This window comes from Ranitomeya variabilis, chromosome 5, assembly GCF_051348905.1.
Source record: "Ranitomeya variabilis isolate aRanVar5 chromosome 5, aRanVar5.hap1, whole genome shotgun sequence".
NCBI classification, from domain to species: domain Eukaryota; kingdom Metazoa; phylum Chordata; class Amphibia; order Anura; family Dendrobatidae; genus Ranitomeya; species Ranitomeya variabilis.
In genome coordinates this window covers 516,443,759-516,454,872 of record NC_135236.1, presented here as the reverse complement: position 1 = coordinate 516,454,872, position 11,114 = coordinate 516,443,759, and positions in this window count along the sequence as shown.

The window sequence follows — 11,114 nt, the reverse complement described above, 5'->3', positions numbered from 1 at the left end:
CTCAGATGAGACTGCCCTTCAGGTGAATGTAATAACAGGTGTTTTGGAGTGGAGATAGGGGGATTTAATGTGTGAGGGAGATTTGAGGACACAAAATGAAGAGCAAAGGGGGAGATGGGGGCATATATGAGGAAACAGTACAGGGGAATGGGTTGGCATGTATGAGGAAACAGTACGGGGGAGTGAGGGCATGTATGAGGAAACATGTATGAGGGTGATGGGATGTGTGCAGACACAGTATGGGGAGTCAGGTGAGCAGGCAGTATAGAAAGTGAGGGGGTAAATATATGAGGAGACGGTATGGTGAACAGGAAGGATGTGAGAGGAGACAGTATGAGGAGGGAGGGGAATAGTATGAGGAAACAGTATGGGGGGAGAAAAGTGAGTGGGAACAGAATAGAAACTGAGTAGTGGGTTCGTAGCATGGAGGGACAGTGTAAGGGCACAGCCAGGAGGGGACAGTATACCAGGAAGGGGGAGTGTGATGAGAGAGTATAGTATAAATACTGGGCCCTATAGGGAGGACACAGTATGAGAGGGCAATGTGAAGAGGGGGGCCGGTATGGAATGGAGAGGTCAGTGTGAAGAGCATGTACCATAAGAGGGACAATGTGGGGGTCATATTTTGTGCAGACAATAATAGTGAGGGGCAATTTTTTATTCAGGAGCATTATAATGACACTTGTATCTTTAAGGGCATCATGTGGAGATTTTCTGCAAAAGAGCGGAGAAGATGGAAGTCTGCAGAGACTGCTGTGGATGAGAAAACTCATCATGGGGTCTGGACAAGATGAAAAAAAGAAGGAGGACGATTCCAGAGACAACGTCACCTATATGGTACCTGGATGTAAATGTTATTTGTGATACTAACTAATTCTCATGTTTTTATTTATGTTAGGAGCATTAAAGGGGATGTCCAGGTTTGTAATGAGTCTGCAGCCATTCTTTGTGACTGCAGACTTCTGAATTCTCACAGTGCGCTCTGCATGCTGTCAGGATTCTCTTGTGCTGGCGATTTTACATACGTGCGGTCACGTGCTGACTAGACATGTGTGGCCTCACTCAATGAAAATGAACTGAGTGAGGCCAGGCACGTCTAGTCGGAATGTGGTCAGAAGTATACAAATCGCATGCTTGTGCTGACATGACTGTCCACCGGCAAGGGAGAATCATAAAAGTGTGCAGTGCATTAGTTGTGAGAATTCAGAAGCCTGCGATGCCAGGATTCAGCTCTGCAGGTTCCAGTAGTCGTCACATGGACAATTCACTCATATGCGATTTTCATACTTATGGTCCTGTCACAACGAGCTTCTCTTCCTGCTTCTCTGTTTTTCACTGAACCTTGAGAGCATTAGGGAGAGGAGCTCGTAGGTACATTACTAAGTGTGCAAATTGCATATGTCCTGGGGGGGCACCAAATTGAACTCTTGCCCCGGGAGTCAGAAACCGTAGATACACCTCTGCATGCGAGTACTATTGGTATGAAAAGGACGACATAGTTTTCCAGAAGGACAATGACCCAAATCATTTATTGAGATTGACAGAGAAATGGTTCAATGACAATGAAGTAGAGGTGCTGGATTTGCCCCCACAGTCTCCAGACCTCAACCCAATTGAAAACTTTTGGGTAAAGTTGAAGGAAAAACTGTATACATACCCAAGCGAGTCGATCAGTAGTCACCAACGTTGGGAAAGTGTAGAAGAGACTTGGTATCAGACTTCTTTTGAGACATAATTAACTCACAAGCTAAATATCCCACAAGGGAAAAGACTAGTTTACAAAAGAAAAAAAAACCCGTAAAAATTGTATACTTTATTAAATAACAAACAAAAAAAAATACCTAAAAAGGAATAGCCTAAATGGTAGATAAATCAAAAACTCATGGGAGATGTCCTCCCCAGATAAGACTAGACTGATAAAAATCCAGTCACAGACAACCTCAATTAACAAATAGAGAGGTATACCCTCCTACAAATAGTAGTACCAGTGATACAGCAGTGTTGCCATTAACTTAATAATATAGATGTGCAGAAATAGGTGAGATTTCCCTAGACACTACAAAAAAACCTGTAAATATATGCCTACCTAGATGCGGAGGTTGGCACCCTAAGAAATACGAGAATGGCGCCCCCGCTCGTACGATGGCTGTCCCTGAAATCCTACCTGCACCCTGTAAGGAAACAGTCAAAAACAGAAAGCCAGGTGGCTTGTCATATCATGTGATTGCATATCGTGTTATATAGCAAACATGGGGCCCCCTGTTATGGACCTGGTGGTTAGGTGCACCAGGAATGACCTGATAGTTAAACACGGAATCGGGACGAGCTCTGGGGAAATGGCAACTCTGCTGACCGCAAACCCTACTCCTATCAACACAACTCAACTAGAAATAGCCGTGGAGCGTGCCTGACTCTGCCTAGACGCCTCGTCACAGCCTAAGAGCTAACTACCCCTAAAGAAAGGAAACAAAGCCTCACTTGCCTCAGAGAAATTTCCCCAAAGGTAAAAGCAGCCCCCCACAAGTATTGACTGTGAGTTAAGAGGAAATCACAAACACAGGATGAAATAGGCTTTAGCAAAGAGAGGCCAGTCTAACTAAACAGATTGAGGATAGAAAAGGGATCTTTGCGGTCAACACAACAAACTACAAAAACCACGCAGAGTGTGCAAAAAATACCCCTGCACTGACTCACGGTGCGGTGGTGCCACTCTGCACCCCCAGAGCTTCCAGCTAGCCAGGCAGTTCCATGATAGCAAGCTGGACTAGAACTTAGCAAGAAAAACCATAAGTAACAAATGAACAAGCCGGAACTTAGCTTTTGCTGGAGTAGACAGGTCCTCAGAAAGATCCAGGAGAGATCTGAACCAGTACTAGAACATTGACAGCTGGCATGGAGTAACGATCTGAGTGAAGTTAAATAGAGAATCCTAGCCTATCCCTAAACGAGGGCAGCTGGGGAAGGAATCTCAGAACCAGCAGCTCCCCTCACAGCCACCAGAGGGAGTCCAAGGACAGAACTCACCGAAGTACCATTCATGACCACAGGAGGGAGTTCGAGAACGGAATTCACAACAGTACCCCCCCCTTGAGGAGGGGTCACCGAACCCTCACCAGAGCCCTCAGGCCGATCAGGACGAGCCAAATGAAAGGCATGAACTAAATCGGCAGCATGGACATCAGAGACAACAACCCAGGAATTATCCTCCTGACCATAGCCCTTCCATTTGACCAAGTACTGAAGTTTTCATCTCGAAATACGAGAATCCAAAATCTTCTCCACCACATACTCCAACTCCCCCTCGACCAACACCGGAGCAGGAGGATCAACGGAGGGAACCATAGGCGCCACATATCTCTGCAGCAACGACCTATGGAACACATTAAGGATGGCAAAAGAAGCAGGAAGGGCCAAATGAAATGATACAGGATTAAGAATTTCAGAAATCTTATAAGGACCAATGAAACGAGGCTTAAACTTAGGAGAAGAAACCTTCTTAGGAACATAACGAGATGATAACCAAACCAAATCCCCAACACGAAGTCGGGGACCAACACGGCGACGGCAGTTAGCGAAACGTTGAGCCTTCTCTTGGGACAAGGTCATATTGTCCATCACATGAGTCCAAATTTTTTGCAACCTGTCCACTACAGAATCCACACCAGGACAGTCCGAAGGCTCAACCTGCCCTGAAGAAAAACGAGGATGAAAACCAGAATAACAAAAAAAAGGCGAAACCAAAGTAGCCGAACTGGCCCGATTATTAAGGGCGAACTCAGCCAATGGCAAGAATGTCACCCAATCATCCTGATCCGCAGAAACAAAACATCTCAGATAAGTTTCCAAAGTCTGATTGGTTCGTTCGGTTTGGCCATTTGTCTGAGGATGGAAAGCCGAAGAAAAAGACAAATCAATGCCCATCTTAGCACAAAAGGACCGCCAAAACCTTGAAACAAACTGGGAACCTCTGTCAGACACGATGTTCTCCGGAATGCCATGCAAACTAACCACATGTTGGAAAAATAATGGAACCAAATCAGAGGAAGAAGGCAATTTAGGCAAGGGTACCAAATGGACCATTTTAGAGAAGCGATCACAAACCACCCAGATGACCGACATCCTTTGAGAAACAGGAAGATCTGAAATAAAATCCATGGAAACATGCGTCTAGGGCCTTTTCGGGACCGGCAAGGGCAAAAGTAACCCACTGGCACGAGAACAGCAGGGCTTAGCCCGAGCATAAGTCCCACAAGACTGCACAAAAGAACGCACATCCCGCGACAAGGAAGGCCACCAAAAGGACCTAGCCACCAAATCTCTGGTACCAAAAATCCCAGGATGACCAGCCAACACCGAACAATGAACCTCAGAGATAACTCTATTAGTCCATCTATCAAGGACAAACAGTTTCTCCGCTGGACAACGGTCAGGTCTATCAGCCTGGAACTCCTGCAGCACCCGCCGCAAATCAGGGGAGATGGCAGACAGAACTAACCCCTCTCTGAGAACACCAGCCAGCCCAGGAACCCCAGGAGAATCAGGCACAAAACTCCTTGAAAGGGCATCAGCCTTCACATTCTTAGAACCCGGAAGGTACGAAACCACAAAATTGAAACGGGAGAAAAACAGCGACCAACGAGCTTGTCTAGGATTCAACCGCTTGGCAGACTCGAGATAAGTCAGATTCTTGTGATCTGTCAAGACCACCACGCGATGCTTGGCTCCTTCAAGCCAATGTCACCACTCCTCGAATGCCCACTTCATAGCCAACAACTCCCGATTGCCAACATCATAATTATGCTCAGCAGGCGAAAACTTTCTCGAAAAGAAAGCACATGGCTTCATTACAGAGCAATCAGAACTTCTCTGAGACAAAACAGCCCCTGCTCCAATTTCAGAAGCATCAACCTCGACCTGAAAAGGGAGCGAAACATCTGGCTGACACAACACAGGAGCCGAAGAGAAACAACGTTTCAACTCCTGAAAAGCCTCAACGGCCGCAGAGGACCAATTCACCACATCAGCACCCTTCTTGGTCAAATCAGTCAACGGTTTAACAACACTAGAAAAAATTAGCGATGAAGCGATGGTAAAAATTGGCAAAGCCCAGAAATTTCTGAAGGCTCTTCACAGATGTAGGCCGAGTCCAATCATAAATAGCTTGGACTTTAACAGGATCCATCTCGATAGTAGAAGGGGAAAAAATGAAGCCCAAAAAGGAAACCTTCTGAACTCCAAAGAGACACTTAGATCCCTTCACAAACAAGGAATTAGCACGAAGGACCTGGAACACCATTCTGACCTGCTTCACATGGGACTCCCAATCATCCGAAAAGACCAAAATATCATCCAAATATACGATCATGAATCTATCCAGATCGGAAGATGTCATGCATAAAGGACTGAAACACAGAGGGAGCATTAGAAAGGCCGAATGGCATCACCAGGTACTCAAAATGGCCCTCGGGCGTATTAAATGCTGTTTTCCATTCATCGCCCTGTTTCATATGCACGAGATTATACGCCCCTCGAAGGTCTATCTTGGTGAACCAACTAGCCCCCTTAATCCGAGCAAATAAATCAGACAGTAGAGGCAAAGGGTACTGAAATTTGACCGTGATTTTATTAAGAAGGCGGTAATCTATACAAGGTCTCAGAGAACCATCCTTCTTGGCCACAAAAAAGAACCCTGCTCCCAATGGTGACGACGACGGGCGGATATGCCCTTTCTCCAAGGACTCCTTTATATAACTCCGAATAGCGGCGTGTTCTGGCACAGACAAATTGAAAAGTCATCCCTTAGGGAACTTGCTACCAGGAATCAAATTAATAGCACAATCACAATCCCTATGAGGAGGTAGGGTACTAGACTTGGGCTCATCAAATACATCCCGGTAATCCGACAAAAACTCAGGGACTTCAGAAGGAGTGGAGGAAGAAATTGACAACAATGAAACATCCCCATGTACCCCTTGACAGCCCCAACTGGACACCGACATTGATTTCCAATCCAATACTGGATTATGGACCTGCAGCCATGGCAAACCCAACACGACCACATCATGCCGATTATGCAAAACCAAAAAGCGAATATCCTCCTGATGTGCAGGAGCCATGCACATGGTCAACTGGGTCCAGTACTGAGGCTTATTCTTGGCCAAAGGCGTAGCATCAATTCCCCTCAAAGGAATGGGATGCTGCAAGGGCTCCAAGAAAAAACCACAGCGCCTGGCAAACTCTAAGTCCATCAAATTCAGGGCAGCGCCTGAATTCACAAATGCCATAACAGAAAAGGATGACAAAGAGCAAATCAGAGTAACGGACAAAAGAAATTTAGGCTGTACAGTACCAATGGTGACAGACCTAACAAACCGCTTAGTGCGCTTAGGACAATCAGAGATAGCATGAGTGGAGTCACCACAGTAAAAACACAGACCATTCTGACGTCTATGTTCTTGCCGTTCAGCTCTGGTCAAAGTCCTATCACATTGCATAGGCTCAGGCCTCTGCTCAGAGGATACCGCCAAATGGTGCACAGTTTTGCGCTCACGTAAACGCCGATCGATCTGTATGGCCAAGGACATTGATTCATTCAGACCAGCAGGCGTGGGGAACCCCACCATAACATCCTTAAGGGCTTCAGAAAGACCCTTTCTGAAAATTGCTGCCAGGGCACACTCATTCCACTGAGTAAGCACAGACCACTTTCTGAACTTCTGGCAATATACCTCTGCTTCATCCTGACCCTGACACAAAGCCAGCAAAATTTTCTCTGCCTGATCCACAGAATTCAGTTCATCATAAAGCAATCCCAGCGCCAGAAAAAACGCATCTACATTACGCAATGCAGGATCTCCTGGCGCCAGGGCGAATGCCCAGTCTTGAGGGTCGCCACGCAACAAAGAAATAATGATTCTCACTTGCTGAATAGGGTCACCAGAAGAGCGGGGTTTCAGAGCAAGAAACAGTTTACAATTGTTTTTGAAATTCAGAAATTTAGATCTATCCCCAGAAAACAAATCAGGAATTGGAATTCTAGGCTCCAACATAGGATTCTGAACTACATAATCTTGAATGTTTTGTACCCTTGCAGCGAGTTGATCTACACTAGAGGACAGACCTTGAATGTCCATATCCACACCTGAGTTCTGAACCACCCAGAGTTTAAGGGGAAAAGAAAGGCAAAACACACTGCAGAGAAAAAAAAAATGGTCTCAGAACTTCTCTTTTCCCTCTATTGAGATGCATTAACACTTTGTAGGCCAGCTGTACTGTTATGGACCTGGTGGTTAGGTGCAGCAGGAATGACCTGATAGTTAAACACAGAATCGGGACGAGCTCTGGGGAAATGGGAACTCTGCTGACCGCAAACCCTACTCCTATCAACACAACTAGAAATAGCCGTGGAGCGTGCCTGACTCTGCCTAGACGCCTCTTCACAGCCTAAGAGCTAACTACCCCTAAAGAAAGGAAACAAAGCCTCACTTGCCAAATTTCCCCAAAGGTAAAAGCAGCCCCCCACAAGTATTGACTGTGATTTAAGAGGAAATCACAAACACAGGATGAAATAGGCTTTAGCAAAGAGAGGCCAGTCTAACTAAGCAGATTGAGGATAGAAAAGGGATCTTTGCGGTCAACACAACAAACTACAAAAACCACGCAGAGTGTGCAAAAAATACCCCCGCACCGACTCACGGTGCGGTGGTGCCACTCTGCACCCCCAGAGCTTCCAGCTAGCCAGGCAGTTTCATGATAGCAAGCTGGACTAGAACTTAGCAAGAAAAACCATAAGTAACAAATGAACAAGCCGGAACTTAGCTTTTGCTGGAGTAGACAGGTCCTCAGAAAGATCCAGGAGAGATCTGAACCAGTACTAGACCATTGACAGCTGGCATGGAGTAACGATCTGAGTGGAGTTAAATAGAGAATCCTAGCCTAGCCCTAAATGAGGGCAGCTGGGGAAGGAATCTCAGAACCAGCAGCTCCCCTCACAGCCACCAGAGGGAGTCCAAGGACAGAACTCACCGAAGTACCATTCATGACCACAGGAGGGAGTTCGAGAACGGAATTCACAACAGCCCCCCAACAATGTGATATAAGTTTAGAGACAGATATTGTCAAACATAACCTATACATATAGATGTATACATACAGGAAAAAAGAAGGGTCTAGGTATTCTGCAACATCATCATGACCTCAATAAACATAACACCAAAGATAAAGTCATTATAAATTAGCTGGCACTACTACAATAAAACGTGTTTGTAAACACCATATATACAAATAAATACCACAATGCACATCATATTGCGTCACTATATCCACCAACTACAAGCGACATTTGCCCCTGTAGAAAAAATGCAGCAATCTTATACTCATCTGTTGTATTAATGATGTATAGGCAGTTGCGGGTCCTGATAGAGTGACTCCTCGCATGAATCAAAGCAAAACTCTCGACGCGTTTCCCCCAGACATGGGTTCATCAGGAGAGGCTAGATGATAACGTGGCAGTATAGAGTTGTCTAAAGAAAGGCTGCCTGCTTCTCTGTTTTTCACTGAACATTGAGAGCATTAGGGAGAGGAGCTCGTAGGTACATGACTTAGTGTGCAAATCACATATGTCCTGGGGGGGCACCAAACTGAACTCTTGCCCCGGGTGTCAGAAACCCTAGATGCACCTCTGCATCCGAGTACTATGGGTATGAAAAGGATGACATAGTTTTCCAGAAGGACAATGACCCAAATCATTTATCGAGATTGACAGAGAAATGGTTCAATGACAATGAAGTAGAGGTGCTGGATTTGCCCCCACAGTCTCCAGACCTCAACCCAATTGAAAACTTTTGGGTAAAGTTGAAGGAAAAACTGTATACATACCCAAGCGAGTCGATCAGTAGTCACCAACTTTGGGAAAGTGTAGAAGAGACTTGGTATCAGACTTCTTTTGAGACATGCTTGAATCTGATTGAGTGCATGCCCAGAAGGATTCAAGCTGTGTTTAAAGCCAATGATGGATTTACAAAATATTAACACAATAGCACGAGGCCAACATCCCGAAACACCGTGTCTGCGAATTGAGATACTGATTTGGCTTTTATCGTATGTCATATTGCACGACTCGTTAAAGGGTTGATTGTGACTTGTAGGATCGCTACTTCCAACAGGTGGCGCTATAGAGTTAAGTCCTCTTTTTCTCAGGAGAGGCAATTTGAATATTTAACACAATAACAAAAATTAAAATTTAGATTTTTATTAGCAATGCAGTAACAATTCAGTGAAGCGACAAGAATCTGCATAACTAATCATATGCTAAGTAGTTGCTAGTCAAATTTATGGATGAGATAGCTGATTGTCTATAAAATGATGGCAATCTCTCATTCAAAGCTCTAGTGGATGTTGAGATATGGAGCCTGAAAGTCATAAGTTCAAAACATTGTTACCTTATTCCTCATCAGTGTGTATGAAATATTAGTTAATATTTTGGCTAAGTCATGGGTCCTTATTTTCTTGCAAGTCTCGGGTTTGCATCTGTGCGAGCTCTATCTTTTATTTTGGGATTTTGCTGCATCATGCATCATATTGGTATTGTGACCAAGTATTGTTGAGTATGGCTTTTGTTTTTTACTGTAATAACTTCTTGTTTATGTTTTCTCTCTGCTCTTCTCCTTGAAAGAACTCAGCTAACATTTTCTTTTCTTTCTCCCATGTGGCACTGGATTCACTGGATTCTGCAAGATTATTTTTAACTATGTTCCTGGAAAACAAGAAAACACAGTTCTCTCTTGTTAACTTTAAACTATGTCTTCTCTGGAAGTGAACTATTTTTGAACCATCATTGCAAACTTCTTTGTTACTTTGCAGACAAAACGGGCCCTAGAGTGATTCAAAGCCCAACCACATTGACTTAGGATAACATGCTGTTGAAATCTTTGTTCTTGAGTAGGATAGTTAGGAATTCTCATCAGCCTATAGTTTAGCATCTATATATATAATCGCCAGTTGGGACTTCTGGCCACTGTCCTCGAATCCCTAAAGGCACCATGGCAGTGTCACTTGCGCAGGTGCAGTTTGTGGCCCAAGTGACATATACGTCTCCACTATCCCCCCGCATATGCAGTAACAGCCACAACTGCGCGCCCTACCTGCGCATGACGCGGCTGTTACTGCGCCTGCGTGGGGAATAGCGGTGACGTCTATGTTTTACTTGTGCAGTCACAGTAACAGCCTTAAGGCCACGAACTGCGCCTGCGCAAGTGACAGAAATACATCACCGCTATTCCCAGTAACAGCCATAACTGGTGTACGATGCTTACTTACGATTTTTGATTACCTCAGGCAGCACAAACTTCTCCACAGTCCCATACTGTGTATCAATTTTGTCTTCTATCTGAGAAGACACAAAAAAACTGTCTACCATATAGTTCATACCACTGAGGCACTGCTTCTGGATTTGCCATTTTAACTGAAACAGTGCACAAGGGGTGAAAGAGGTCAAATGATCCAACATGTACAATACAAAAATACAGAGGGATGATATAGAACAGATGTTGGAAAGCGCAAACGGTGTGAGACATGTCCTTGTCCGCTGCTCCTGTCAGCACCACTAAGCATACACAGATGTTAATATCACCACCCTCCCAATGCGATGGCATCGGGCCTATTTCTAGTATTATAGAAGTTCCAGTTGAATCCTCCAGAATAGAAACCTTGCTTTTCAGAGGATGCCCCCATCTCCACTGACTTTATCTGTGCACTCATTCTTATAAGCTGTTGTAATGTTTTAAATTGGATTCAGTTGATATCCTTTAGGACTTTTATGTTGTGCTTGGCTTTTTGTATTGAACTGTATTGCTGGTTGTTTTCTATAATTATTTTTTAAAGCTATGATTAAGTAGTAAAGTGGTTCCTTTGGTTCTTCTCAGAGACTCTCTACTCAGGTTAAGTGGTCTTATGTGGGGATCCTTCATCTATAATGGCAAATATCATACAGAAACTTTTATCATTTTCTTGGAAACAAGAAGGAGTACAGCCTCGAAAGAAGAAGGGAGGCGCCGGACCAAGACCAGTGACACCCCTCAGATGGGACTGCCCTGCAGGTGAGTGTAATAAAAGGT